Source organism: Macaca mulatta, chromosome 18 (assembly GCF_049350105.2).
Source record: "Macaca mulatta isolate MMU2019108-1 chromosome 18, T2T-MMU8v2.0, whole genome shotgun sequence".
NCBI classification, from domain to species: Eukaryota; Metazoa; Chordata; class Mammalia; order Primates; family Cercopithecidae; genus Macaca; species Macaca mulatta.
Window position 1 is genome coordinate 68977332 of NC_133423.1, and position 14990 is coordinate 68992321.

Genomic DNA, 14990 nt, shown 5'->3' on the forward strand with positions numbered 1-14990 from the left:
TTTAAATTATTTCTGGCTGAGCATGGTGGCTCATGCCTGTAATCCCAGCACTTTGGGAAACCAAGGCAGGAAGATCACTTGAGCCCAAGAGTTTGAGACCAGCCTGGGCAACATAGGGAGACCCCACCTCTACAAAAATAATAAGAAAAATATTAACCAGGTGTGGTGCGTGCCTGTGTTCCCTGCTACTCAGGAGACTGAAGAGGGAGGATCACCTGAGCCTGGGAGGTCAAGGCTGTAGTTTGCCATGATTACACCACAGCACTCCAGCCTGAGCCACAGCAGGAGACCGTGCCTCAAAAAAAATTCTTACCTATAGAAAAGTTAGAATGATACAATGAACTCCCCTACCCATTACTCACATTTCCTTATGATGATGCTTATTATTTTGAGATGGAGTTTTGCTCTTGTTGCCCAGGCTAGAGTGCAATGACACAATCTCAACTCACTGCAACCTCTGCCTCCTGGGTTCAAGCGATTGTCCTGCCTCAGCCTCCCGAGTAGCCGGGATTACAGGCACCAGTCACCATGCCTGGCTAATTTTGTATTTTTAGTAGAGATGAGATTTCTCCATGTTGGTCAGGCTGGTCTCAAAACTCCCAACCTCAGGTAATCCGCCCACCTCAGCCTCCCAAAGTGCTGGGATTACAGGCGTGAGCCACCGTGCTCGGCGATTTCCTTATTTTCTCATGCTTTTCTTATCATTTTCTCTTGATGTACTGTGCATATATGTATATGTATATGCATACATATGTATATAAATATATAAACTTTTTTTTCCTGAACTTTTTGAAAGTAAGTTGTAGATTTGACAGGAAATGTCTCTTTTCTTTACTTCTGAATTCTTTAGGGTATTTTTCCTAAGAGCAAGGACATTCTCTTACAAGAGTGCAATAAAATTATCAAAATCGGGGAGATATTAACATAGATACAATACTATTATCCCATTTAAAGACCATATTTTGCCAGTTATCTCAATGGTATCCTTTATAGCCCTCCACTCCAAAATTCTAGTCCGGGGTCCAATCCAGATCACACAATACGTTAGTTGTTATGATTCTATTAAAACAGCCTTTTAAATATGTTTAAAAGAAATTTAGGCCGAGTGTGGTGGCTCACACCTGTTATCCCAGCAGTTTGGGAGGCCGAGGCAGGTGTATCACTTGAGGTCAGGAGTTCGAGACCAGCCTGACCAACATGGTGAAACCCCATCTGTAATAAAAATACGCAATTAGCCAGGTGTGGTGGCGCATGCCTGTAATTCCAGCTACTTGAAAGGCTGTGGCAGGAGAATCACTGGAACCCAGGAGGCAGTGATTGCACCACTGCACTCCAGTCTGGGAGACAGAGCGAAACTCCGTCTCAAAAAAAAAAAAAATTTTTTAAAGACGATGACATTATCTAGCCAAAACTGTAATCCAAATTGGTTATCTACTCCTGCCTCACCTAGATATCCTCCTGATTCTTTGAGAACATCCTTCCTATCCTGAAATGATGCGCAAAGTGAAAAGAAAACTAAGTTAAGGTTAATATGAATAAAGTAAACATCCCAGCTGAATGAGCAGGCCAAGTTATTCACCTTGTGATGACTCTGCCCAGCTTCTCCATTAATCAGATTGACTGCTTAATTGTTAAGTCACTCCTTTGTTTGGCACTCTGGAGAAGATTTGAGAACATGTTCAGGGTAATATTAATAATTTTAGCTTTTCGACCAGATGTGGTGGCTCATGCCTGTAATCCCAGCACTTAGGGAGGCTGAGGCAGGAAGATCACTTGAGGTGACCAGCCTGGCCAACATAGTGAAATCCCCTCTCTACTAAAAATATAAAAATGAGCCCAGCGTGGCTACTTGGGAGGCTGAGGCAGGAGAATCGCTTGAGCCAGGGAGGCAGAGGTTGCAGTGAGCTGAGATCATGCCACTGCACTCCAGCCTCGGTGACAGAGTGAGACCCTGTCTCAAAAGAAAAAAAAAAGAAAGAAGAATACTAATTTTGGCTTCTCCTGAAAATTTAAAACCAGAGAACAAAAAACTGGTATTAAGAAGTTTTATGAAGGAGAGATCCTTCATAAAAGGATGGGAACATAGGTGTACATTAATGTATGTGACCATATTATATCATAATCCATATCCAGAAGGAATATTCCACACAATGTGCTTAGCTAATCCAAAGGAGAAGTTCATTAAGTCACAATTTTGCATTTTCATGGTATAGTATCCTTAATTGGATGAAATAAAGATACTTTTGGGATTCTATATGTTATATTAAGCACAAGTCTTACTAAATACTCCACTGTTATGGTGGATAGTTCAGTAAGAATTGGGTTTCATTTAAACAAATAGGGATACAGAATTCACAAGGCCTGCGATAGTTGTGATATTTAAATACTGAAGGACCCTAGCTCCAAATGGATAAACATATTCCTTCGAAGAAGCAGGAGCTTGGGCCGGGATGAGGGAATTGGCGATCACATTATGACCTGAGGACCACTGGTGCAGATCAACATGAGTCTTCCTTGCTGACTCTAATTATCACATAATTTCTGATGTAAATTATTTACTTATTAATAGCCGTCTTTAAAAATTAACTTACTCATATTTTCTTAAAAGCAATGCCATTTTTCACATGAAAAAAATTTTTGTTTATTGTGTTATTAATAAAATATGTATAACATAAGATTTCCCATTTTAACCATTTTAAGTGCACAATTCATTGGCATTGGTTATAGTCACAATATTGTACAATCATAGCTATTTTTGTCTAGAACTTTTTCGTCATTCCAAACATAAACTCTGTAACCATTAAATGGTATCTTCCCATTCTCCCCTCCCAATTGCTCCTGTTCTACTTTCTTTGTCTATGAATTTGCCTATTCTGGTTACCTTGAGTACCCAGAGTTGTACAATATTTGTTCTTTGGTGTCTGACTTTCTTTACTTAGCATTAATGTTTTCAAGTTTCATGCATGTTGTAGCAGGAATCAGAATTTCATTCCTTGTGAAGGCTGAACAATGTCCATATGTATTCATCACATTTTGTTTATGTATTTATCTGTTGATAGAATTCTCCATACTTTTATTATTTTGTTTTTTGAGGTAAGGTCTTTCTCTGTCGCCCAGGCTGGAGTGCCGTGGCTCAATCTTAGTTCACTGCAGCCTTGAACTACTTCTGGGCTCAAGCTATCCTCCCACCTCAGTTTCCCAAGTGACTGGGAGTACAGGTGTGCACTACCACGCCCAGCCAATTGTTTAATTTTCTGTAGAGATGGGGGTTTGCAATATTGCCCAGGCTGATCTCTAACTCCTGACCTTAAGCAATCCTCCCCCTTCAGCCTCCCAAAGTGCTGGGATTACAGGCATGAGCCACTGTGCCCAGCCTTCTAATTGGTGTTTTGAAGGGCTGGTAATGACTAGCAGAACTGGCCAAAGATTCTCAAGATTGCTTCCCTGGAAGAAGTGGTCCTTTGACTGTAGAAGTTTGAAACCCACTAGACACTTACCCCTTGGACTTGGCAGTGTGCTGCTGGGTTCTACCTATCTCGGAATATCCGTGATCACATCTTCTTTTCAGCTCCTAGCTAAACTCCATAGAAGTCTTTTCACCTCTGTCTCCTATAGGTAGGTGTATTCACAGCCCCCCATAGCTCCATTAAACTTTTTGTCAAAGATCCCCATATCTGGGTTTTTGGTGGATCTTGTAACTGCTGGTACAGCTCAGGATTTCCAGTTGCCATGGCCCTTGGCGAAGGAGCGCTACCAGATGTTCAGCAGAAAGATCCAGCACCCACGTTCTTTTGTGTGTGCTGGGCTGGGTTTGTATTTGCTGTGGCTGCTGTTTCCTCCTGGGCTTGGTTTTCTGATTATGTCATTAGGGAAGTGAAGCCCAGTTTTACTGAGTAACTGTGAATGCAGAGATGACAGAGATTTGGCTCTTCTAAAAATGGAAATATCAGGAAGACAGTTTGGAGTCCCAGCAGCTACTGTGGGGTGGGGATTGTAATGGTGGGGCTGGAGAGTGGGTCCTAAGTTAGGACTGGACAGCACAGGCCATGGAGAACTCATTTAGATTGCCCTTCTAACCTGGAGCTCAAAGAGGCCCCCATTCCCTCTCATATGTCAAATGAACTTCAGAACCTGGCAACACATTTCTTTTTTCTTTTTTTTTTCTTTTTCTTGAGATGGAGTTTTGCTCTTATCACCCAAGCTGGAGGGCAATGGCACGATCTCGGCTCACTTCAACCTCTGCCTCCTTGGTTTAAGTAATTCTCCTGCCTCAGCCTCCTGAGTAGTTGGGATTACAGGCGCCTACCACCATGCCCAGTTAAATTTTTTTGTATTTTTAGTAGAGATGTGGTTTCACCATGTTGGTCAGGCTGGTCTCGAACTCCTGACTTCGGGTGATCCGCCTGCCTCGGCCTCCCAAAGTGCTGGGATTATAGGCATGAGCCACCGTGCCCAACCAACACATTTCTTATATTGCAAAGAGGCCGTATCTCCTGTGCCTGCATAGCAACCTTATGGGGTCATTCTCTTGCCTGGGTGTTTGCCTGGTGACTGGTTGTTGCCACCTAGTCTTGGATGAGGCTCTTGGAACCGACTGTCTTGGGACAGATAACACTGTTGTACAGCCATAAACTTGTCAATACATGGCAGTTACTGGTTGCCAAGCCATTGCAGAACATTGCAGCAATTTTTCCAGCAGATGCTGAAGTCCTTTGCTAAAGGCTTCCTGTATTTGCAAAAAGTGGTTCTGAAAGAACGTTGTGACCCGTTTTATCTGACTGGACATCTGTTAGCACCATGAGACCAAGGCATTCATTTTTTGATTGTGGAACCATTGCAGAAGGCAGGTTCAGGTGTAATTTCATTGGCAACTTCAGACACAGTCCTATAATTCCTGTATTGCCAGGCTACAGGTTAACCTGCTTGCCACTTTTTATCTGATATAAGTAAGAGAGCAAAGTTTGAACTCTCAAGCTTTCAAAGATGAGAAATTCTAAGTTAAAAATTTCATGCTTCAATACCTTTGTGACCAGAAATTTCTGAGATGAAACAGAAGCCCACATCCCTTAATTTTTCATCAAGAGTCTTTGCTGGAGAACCATAACAAGTATCTTTTATAAAAACTCCAAATTAACTTAGCACTGTTTATAAAGAAATAAACAGTTAACCAATCATTTAGGGTCTACATTGTATTTATTTTAAAAAATTTATTTATTTAGACACAGAGTCTTGCTCTGTTGCCCAGGCTTGAGTACAGTGGTATAGTCATGGCTCACTGTAGCCTCCAATTCCTAGGCTTAAGAGATCCTCCTCCTCAGCCTCCTGAGTAGCTGAAACTATAGGTGTGAGCCATCATGCTTAGCTAATTTTTAAAATTTTTGTAGAGATGGCATCTCACTATGTTACCCAGGTAGGTCTCAAACTCCTGGCCTCAAGCAGTCCTCCCGATGACCTCTCAAAGTGCTGGGATTACAGGCATGAGGCACCATACCTGGCCATACATTTTATTTATTTATTTATTTTAGAGATGGGATCTTGCTATGTTGTCCATGATGGCCTCAAACTCCTGGGCTCAGGTAATCCTCCCCATCTGTTTCTAAAGTAGCTGGGACTACTACTTTATGGTGTGTGCCATTGTGTCTGGCTGTACTTTTTTTTTTTTTTTTTGAGACAGAGTCTTGCTCTCTCACCCAACCTGGAGTGAAGTGGCGTGATCTTGGCTCACGAGCCTCCTGGGTTCAAGTGACTCTCTTGCCTCAGCCCCCCAGGAAGCTGGGATTACAGATGGGCACCACCACACCTGGCTTATTTTTGTACTTTTAGAAGAGACAGGGTTTCGCTATGTTGGTCAGGCTGGTCTTGAACTCCTGACCTCAGGTGATCCACCCACCTAAGCCTCCCAAAGTGCTGGGATTACAGGCGTGAGCCACCGCGCCGCACCCCAACTCTATTTCTCTCTTTCTTCCTTTCCTTTCCTTTCCTTTCCTTTCCTTTCCTTTCCTTTCCTTTCCTTTCCTTTCCTTTCCTTTTTTCTTTTCTTTTCTTTTCTCTCTCTCCCTCCCTCGCTCCCTCCCTTCCTTCTTTCCTTCCCCTTCCTTCTTTGCTTTGCTTTGCTTCGCTTTTCTTTCTCACGCTGTTGCCCAGGCTCAAGTACAGTGGCTTGATCTCGGCTCACTGCAACCTCTGCCCCCAGGTTCAAGTGATTCCCCTGCCTCAGCCTCCCGGGTAGCTGGGATTACCGGCTCCTGCCACTGTGCCTGGCTAATTTTTGTATTTTCAGTAGAGACGGAGTTTCACCATCTTGGCCAGGCTGCTCTTGAACTCCTGACCTTGTGATCCACCCGCCTCGGCCTCTCAAAGTGCTGGGATTACGAGCATAAGCCACCGCGCCTGGACCTTTTTTTTTTTTTTTTTTTTTTTTTTTTTTGTGGAGGAGCCTCCCTCTGTCGCCCAGGCTGAAGTGCAGTGGGATGATCTTGGCTCACTGCATCCTCTGCCTCCCAGGTTCAAGCAATTCTCCTGCCTCAGTCTCCCAAGTAGCTGGGGCTACAGGCCCACATCACCGTGCTTGGCTATTTTTTTTTTTTTTTTTTGTATTTTTTGTGGAGGCGGGGTTTCACCATGTTGGCCAGGCTGGTCTCAAACTCCTGACCTCAGGTGATCTACCCACCTGCCTTGGCCTCCCAAAGTACTGGGATTACAGGTGTGAGTCACCACACCCAGCCAACTCTATTTTTTTATACTAACATTGCCTCTGTTCTGTGCTTTTCCTGTAGTCCATCTCCTGAGGCTCACTCAGTGACACATCTAGCCTTGGTCCTCCCAGGAAGGGGTGAGGTAGATAAGGTGGTGCTGGAGGAGGCAACTGCCCAGACAGTGGAGGGTACAGGGTAACAGCCCCTAACACTGCAGCAGGGTCAAAGCCTGACTGCCTGGTGGGGAAGAAGAGCAGAGCAGTGGCCTTTCAAACATTGTGGTGTTGGGAGCTATAGACTGATTTCTTTGAAGCTCTTATTGGGCTTTAGGGATTGTCAGAACCTTACTGAAGATTTCCATTTCAGCATGAACTAGATTACGTGTTGAGAATCTTGGACCAGAAAAAATGAAACATTAAGTGGGAAGAAGTTACGACTCTGCATGGTCAGAGAGCTGGGAAGAGCCAGTGATGAAAGTGCCTTGAGAAATGGAGCTTGAGGCTGGGCACGGTGGCTCACGCCTATAATCCCAGCATTTTGGGAGTCTGAGGCAGGAAGATCACTTGAGCCCAGAAGTTTGAGACCAACCTGGGCAACATAGTGAGACCCTATCTCTTAAAAAAAAAAGGGGGGGGACTTTACAGAAACCCAATGGTCACATGGTCCTTTGTGTGTAGCCCAGGGCACTGCCTAGTGTGTGAAGCCTTGAGCACCACAACTAGTAAGGTCCAGAGGTTGGGACTCAGGCTGCCTTATTCTAAATTGGGCCAACAGATGTGCCCGGAGTAAATATCTTAGCCTTGTGGGCTCTACTATCTCTGCTGCAGCTACTCAGCTCTGCTGTTAGAGCATAAAAATAGCCATAGACAATACATAAACAGTTGGGTGTGACAGTGTGCCAATAAAATGCTATTTTCAGAAACAGGCAGCAGGTGGGGTTTGGTCTATGGGCCATAGTTCTTTGACTCCGCATCTAAATTATGTTCCGTGAGAAACTATCATAGGGCTCTTGGGTTCAAGAAATATTAGGGCTGGACTTTGTCAAGGGTATGTGATCCTCTCTGAGTCAGGAGGAAGAGTAAAGAATGAAAGAGAAAAGTCTAAAGAAAGTGAGAAGAAGGGAGAAAGGGGGCAATAAGACTGACAAGCATAGTCACCAGTAGTGGACCCAAAAAAAAGAAATCTAGAAGTCTTCTATAATTAGTGATGTAATATGCAGAAGTCCTTTCCAACTTTAAAGAAAATACTGACTTTACATTTGTAAGGTATTAGTATTTTAGGCAATGCCAGTAGTCAACATGAACCTTGGTTTCTTTTTGTTGTTTGTTTTTTGAGACAGAGTCTTGCTCTGTTGCCCAGGCTGGAGTACAGTGGCATATTCTTGGCTCTGCAACCTCCACCTCCTGGGTTCAAGGGATCCTCCTGCCTCAGCCTCCCAAGTAGCTGGGATTATAGGTGCGTACCACCAGGCCTGGCTAATTTCGTATTTTTAGTAGAGATGGGGTTTCACCATGTTGGCCAGGCTGACCTCAAGCGATCCTCTCCTGCCTCAGCCTCCCAAAATGTTAGGATTACAGGCATAAGCCACCACGCCTGGCCTTTTGCTGTCTTATTTTCATGTTTGGAAACTGTTTTATGATCCACTAGGTGTCAGTGTAACATAGAATTTTTAAAAATTCAGCTTCAGGAGCCTTTTCAGCACCCAGGAAGAGCTAAACTGCAAATTGTTTTCAGGGAGCAGATGTTCTCTCAATAATGCATGCTCTATTTGAAAAACAAGTAATTTAATTTAATTAGCCTTCATCTCAATAACAACAGTTTTGTAAACCGTGCCAACAGACTTTTGTTAGCTCCTTGTAAAATGCTTTGTTCATCAGGGTTCTTAGGGATGATAGAGTGTGTATGGAAACAAAAAACAGGCCCATGATTCAAACAAGATGCAATAGTTGTGCTTATTAATAGTTAAGAAAGATCATCTATTACCACAGTTTTCAAATTAGACCCCTTGGCAAATAGTCCTTCAACATGGTAAGGTCTGCAGTCTTTGTGGCTAGGAGTTGCTGGGAGACCTTACAGCACACACACTCTTTCTTTCTTTCTTTTCTTTTCTTTTCTTTTCTTTTCTTTTCTTTTCTTTTCTTTTCTTTTCTTTTCTTTTCTTTCTTTCTTTCTTTCCTTTCTTTCTTTCCTTTCTTTTCTTTCTTTCTCTTTCTTTTCTTTCTTTCTTTCTCTCTCTTTCTTTTTCTTTCTCTTTCTTTTTCTGTCTTTCTTTCTTTCTTCTTTCTCTCTCTCTTCCCTTCCCTTCCCTTCCTTTCCCTCTGCCTTCCCTCTCCCTTCCCATCCTTCTCCCTTCCCTTCTCTCTCCCTTCCCTTCTTCTGTAGCTCAGTAGCTCCCTAGAGGCCCGCATACCACAGGCTCCTGAGATCCCACCAGGACCTTCTCAGGATTTAATTCCATCTTGCCTCCTTTGTGGGCCAACAGGACAATGAAAGAATAAACCAGCACAGAAGGCCCAGATGGCATCAGCTGAAGAATTAGAGGTGGCGAATTGTTGCATTAGTTATATGTGCCTAGTTTGTTCCTAATGATCAGGCCTCTGGCTATCCTAGAATCAGACAGCATTAGATCTGTAAAGTAGGGCAGGTCATTACAGCCTCTCTGGAAGGTGATTTGGTACCCAGTTATGAACTTTTTTCTTTCTTTTTTTTTTTTTGAGATGGAGTCTCACTGTGTTGCCCAGGCTGGAGTACAGTGGTGCGATCTTGGCCCACTGCAGCCTCTGCCTCTCAGGTTCAAGCAATTGTCGTGCCTCAGCCTCCTGAGTAGCTGGGATTACAGGCGCCCACCATGATGCCTGGCTAATTTTTGTGTTTTTAATAGAGATGGGGTTTCACCATGTTGGCCAGGCTGGTCTTGAACTCCTGACTTCAGGTGATCTGCCCATTTCAGCCTTCCAAAGTGCTGGGATTATAGGCGTGAGCCACTACACCCAGCCCCAAGTTACGAACTTTAATACACTTATCTTTTAATAGCGTTTCCGCTTCAGGGAATTTATCCTGCATATCGCAAAAACACCATGAATATGAGACAAGAATGCAGTTGACCCTTGATATTTGCGGGGGACTGCTTCTAGGATCCCTCTCAGATAACAACATTTCCAGATGCTAAAGTCCCTGATACAAAACAGCACAGTATTTGCACATAACCTACACATGTCCTCCCATACATGTTAAATCATCTCTAGATTACAACGTAAATGCGAGTCAATAGTTGTTATGCTGTATTGTTTAGAGAATAATGACGAGAGAGGTCTTTCCGTGTTCAATACAGATGCAAACATCCTTTTTAAAAATATTTATTTATTTATTTGAGACGGAGTCTTGCTCTGTCGCCCTGGCTGGAGTGCAGTTGTGTGATTTCAGCTCACTGCAGCCTCCACCTCCTGGGTTCAAGCCATTCTCTTGCCTCAGCTTCCCAAGTAACCGGGACTACAAGCATGCGCCACCATGCCCAGCTAATTTTTGCATTTTTTTTTAGTCAAGACGGGGTTTTACTATAGATTGGCCAGGCTGATCTCGAACTCCTGACCTCAGGTGATCCTCTGCCTCGGCCTCCCAAACTGCTGGGATTACAGGGCGTAAACCACCTTGCCCGGCCTTTTTCCTAATATTTTTGATCTGTGATTGATTGAATCCATGGATACAGAGGGCCGACTGTATATGTAAGGGTAACCACACAGTATTAGAGTAGTAAAAATGTAGGATTAGCTTAAATGTCCAGCAGTAGGGCTGGTATTCAATTATTGATAAATTGGGGATGACTTTTTTGACCTGGAAAGATGTGAAGTGAAGCAGGTTGTAAACAATGTGTACAATAGCATCCCATTTTTGTTGAGTGTTCATATGTGTGCATATAGACACTGATTGGAAGGAGATATAGTAAGGTATTAACAGTGGTTTCCTGTGGGGAGTAACATTGTAGTTGTAATCTTTTCCTTGACTATCTGTATTTTCAAAAATTTCTGGTATAGATAGATACTACTTTTTTTCTTTTTTTTCTTTTTGAGATGGAGTTTCACTCTTGTTGCCCAGACTGGAGTGCAGTGGCACAGTCTTGGCTAACTGCAACCTCCGCCTCCTGGGTTCAAGCAATTCTCCTGCCTCAGCTTCCCGAGTAGCTGGAATTACAGGTGCCCACCACCATGCCCGGCTAATTTTTGTGTTTATAGTAGAGACAGGATTTCCCTGTGTTGGCCAGGCTGGTCTGGAACTCCTGACCTCAGGTGATCCGCCCACCTTGGCCTTCCAAAGTGTTGGGATTAAACCTGTGAGCCTCTGTGCCCAGCCAGGTACTACTGTTTAATAAGTAAAAGAGAGATAAGATATAGAAAGCACAATAACTACCTTTATTCCAAGATTCTAAGTTTAAGTTCATGTCTATTAAAGGAAAATATGTGTGTGTTTTTAATGCAGTTAGTTGTCACAGTTCTAGGTTACAGCATGATTGTTAATAAATGTTTATTGAATTTGAAATTGTTAGAATTCCCCATTAGGGCCATTTCAGAGAGACAGGTGTGGGATGTAGGCATTTTTTGCTTTTATCCCTGCCCTTGAAAACCAAGTAGCTGTCAACACCGGCAATTCTGTTCAGAGCAAAGTCTCTAAAAGGCTGGAGAAAAGGAAGAAATGTCAGTTATGGTCATAGCTGGATTTTGTTGCTGTTGTTTTCCTCTTGTAACCATCTAGAGAGAGAAGACAAAAAAATGTTTTAAGTTACCAAAGTAATGCTTGGAGAGTCATTGTGCAAATATTTGAGTGTCTGCTATATGCCAGGCATTGTTCTTGGTGCTGGAGATGTGCAGGGAGCAAAACAAAGATTGTTGCCCTTGTGGAGCTGACATTCTAGTTGAGGTAGAGAGACAATAAACACATGAAAATATAAGTGCATAATGTGTCAATCATGGTACATGTAGAGAATATAGCCAGGTAAGAGGTTAGGGGTGTGTGTGTGTGTGTGTGTGTGTGTGTGTGTGTGTGTGTGTGTGTGTGTGTCACAGGCCAGGGGACTGGGGGTTATTTTATATAGAGTGGGTAAGAAAGACTCACAGATAAAATAACTTTTAGGCAGATATCTGAGTCTGTGAGAGAACGGGCCATGCAGGTAATTTGCGGGAAGAGGGTTCCTGGCAGAGGAAACAGTAGCCAACCCGGAGGTGCTTGGCATATTTGCTGACCAGCAATGAGGCCAGAGTGCTGTTTTATTTCCACTTGTAAATGAAAACCTTATTGTAGGTAACTTTACTCATATCCAAGGATAAAGTCATGGAAGTGAATTTTCTGGCTCAAAAAGTATGCATATTGAGGCTTTTGATAAATGCAGCCAAGTAGTACGTACATACGTTACGGAAAGATACCAGTCTGTATCTCACAGCAGCGTGCAGGTGTTGGTTTCATTATTCCCTCTATTGGATATAACTTTTAAAAATTGCTAGTTTCTTGGGCAAAGCCTGATGTATCTTTAATTCAAAATTATTTAATTTAAATTTCTTTTTATTATTAGGGAAGTTGGATAATTTTTCCTATGTTTATTGGTCATTTATATTTCTTGTGTGTGTGTGTGTATGAGAGAGAGAAAGAGACAGACAGAATTACCTGTTTTTGTCCACTGACTCTTTCTTTCTGGAGAGCTGATTTTTTTTTTCTTGTTGATTTATCATACATTAAGGATATTAAACTCCAGCTTGTTTCATATGTTGGCAGTGTTTTTTTCTGGTTTGTTAATTTTCTGTTGATTTTCTTTATGGTGTTTTTAGCTGTTGCATTTTATGTAGGCAGATCTGTCAGTCTTCCTTGATGGTTTCTGTCCTTTTAGTGATGTATAGAAAAGCCAGAAGGGCAACATTTATTGAGGTGGTTGTTTTTAATGTGCCATGCACTGCCCCCCAATACTGTATATTCATTCTCTTATCTTCTCAGAATCCTTCTGAGCATTATTATCCCCATCTGATAAATGAAAAAAGTGAGTTCTCATTGCAGACTATGGATATGGATCCAGTTTTGCCTGACCACATTAAAAGGAAAACTTTAGGCTGGGCACAGTGGCTCATGCCTGTTAATCTTAGCACTTTGGGAGGCTGAGGTGGGAGAGTTGTTTGAGGCCAGGAGTTCAAGACCAGCCTGAGAAACACAGGGAGACACTGTCTCTACAAAAATAAAATAAGGTAATTAGCATGGCATGGTGGCGTGCACCTGTGGTCCCAGCTACTTAGGAAGCCTGAGGTGGGAGAATTACTTGAGCCTGGGAGGTTGAGGCTGCAGTGAGCCGTGATGGCACACTGCACTCCAGCCTGGGCAACAGAGCGAGACCCTATCCCTAAATCAATAAAGACAAGAAAAACTTTAGACAAAATAAATTTAACAGAGATTATTTGGTCAAACAACAATTCATGACTCAGGCAGCACTCAGAACCAGAGGAGGCTTAGAGAACTCTACTGCAGCAGCCTGGCTGTGAGCTTTTATAGCTGAAGTAGCTGAATGTGGAAATAAAGATACTACATAATTGGCTATAGCTAGGCATTGGCTTTCTTTGGGTATAGTTCAGTGGGAGGTCCCTGATTTTTAACCAGTTGGTTGGTTGACTGTGATTGGTTGAGGCTCAGTTTTGGTTTTTCTTTTTCAGTCAGTTACAAGAAATGCATCCAAGTTTGGGTGTGGTCTGCTTACTTAGGAGCCTCTAGTGCAGAGACAGGATCAGGCTAATGGCCTCCTTATCTGCTGTAACACCACAAAGGTCACATTCTTTCCACTCTATGAAACCTTTTGCCCTGGACTATGTACATCCTTCCCGCCAGCACCCCTACATGACCTGGCTTACGCTAGAACTGAGAACATAGCTCAGCCCAGGGAAACGTGTGAAATTTCTCTGTCTCGTAGAGCTATTGGCTAAAGTTAATCTGCAAATTGCTGGCAGTTCCTTGGGAGCAAGAAAACTATAATTTCGAAAGATTCGGATAACCATGTAAATGTTATAAGATTATACTCTCTAGTGCCCAGAATCAGGTATGAGTTGTATCACTTGTTGCCATATCTCCCTACAAAATAATCCTTAAGTACAGAAGAACTAACTAGGATTTTAAAGTTGTAGCTTCATTTCTTCCTGAAGAAACGATTTTAAAAAATATTTCAGGAGATGACAAAAGCACAAAGAAGCACTACACTTGCAGCTCATGTCTTTACCTTGTCTCTATACTACCTGGAAAAGTATGGAAGTCTCAGTTGTCATGGATTTTATACATACCAGGTAACTAACTGTTGAAAGGTCTGACCCCACCGGATTGTGACAGCACAATAACAGTTGTGGAAACCTGTAAAGCCAGAGATCCAAATCCTTATTCCTGAGCAGCAGGAATAAGCGTCAACAGTTCTTGAAATTATGTATGTGGAGCTGTCAGCCATTCTCTCTCCTTCCCCCACACCCCTCTCTCTCCTCCCATGACTACTACAGTCTGTTTATTGCCTAAGTCCCCCGCTGGACTTGGTCTGTCATATTAAGAGCTGTGTCTTCATTGACTAGAAGATTGGAATATAGTGGGTGCTTAATGAATATTAATGAGTTAACGAGTGTTTTAGTTCATTTGGGCTTCTGTAACAAAATACCATAGACCAGCTGGCTTATAAACAACAGAAATTGGCCGGGTGTGGTGGCTCACGCCTGTAATCCCAGCACTTTGGGAGGCCAAGGCAGGCGGATCACTTGAGGTCAGGAGTTTGAGATCAGCCTGACCAACATGGTAAAACCCCGTCTCTACTAAAAAATACAAACATTAGCCAGGTGTGGTAGTGGGCACCTGTAATCCCAGCTACTCAGGAGGCTGAGGCAAGAGAATCACTTGAACCCTGGAGGCGGAGGCTGCAGTGAGCCGAGTTTGTGCCATTGCACTCCAGCCAGGGTGACAGAGCGAGACTCCATCTCAAATACATAAATAAATAAACAACAGAAATTTATTTATCACAGCTCTAGAGGCTGTGAAGTCCAAGATCAGGGCACCAGCAGATTTGATGACTGGTGAGGGCCCACTTTTCTGATTCATAGGAGGTGCCTTCCAGCTGCGTCCTCACTTGGTTCAAGAAGTGAACAAGCTCCCTTGGGCCTGGAATTTTATTTTATTTTATTTTTGAGATGGAGTCTTGCTCTGTTGCCCAGGCTGGAATGCAGTGTCACGATCTCAGCTCACTGCAACCTCCGCCTCCTGGGTTCCATGAATTCTCCTGCCTCAGCCTCCTGAGTAGCTGGG

The 14990-nt window shown here is 43.1% G+C and overlaps 1 protein-coding gene across 7 annotated transcripts in view; it reads left to right on the forward strand.

Annotated features, from left to right (window-relative positions):
* TMEM241 (transmembrane protein 241) overlaps window positions 1–14990 on the forward strand; it is a 157519-nt gene that overhangs the window by 16038 nt on the left and 126491 nt on the right. The window lies entirely within an intron of this gene.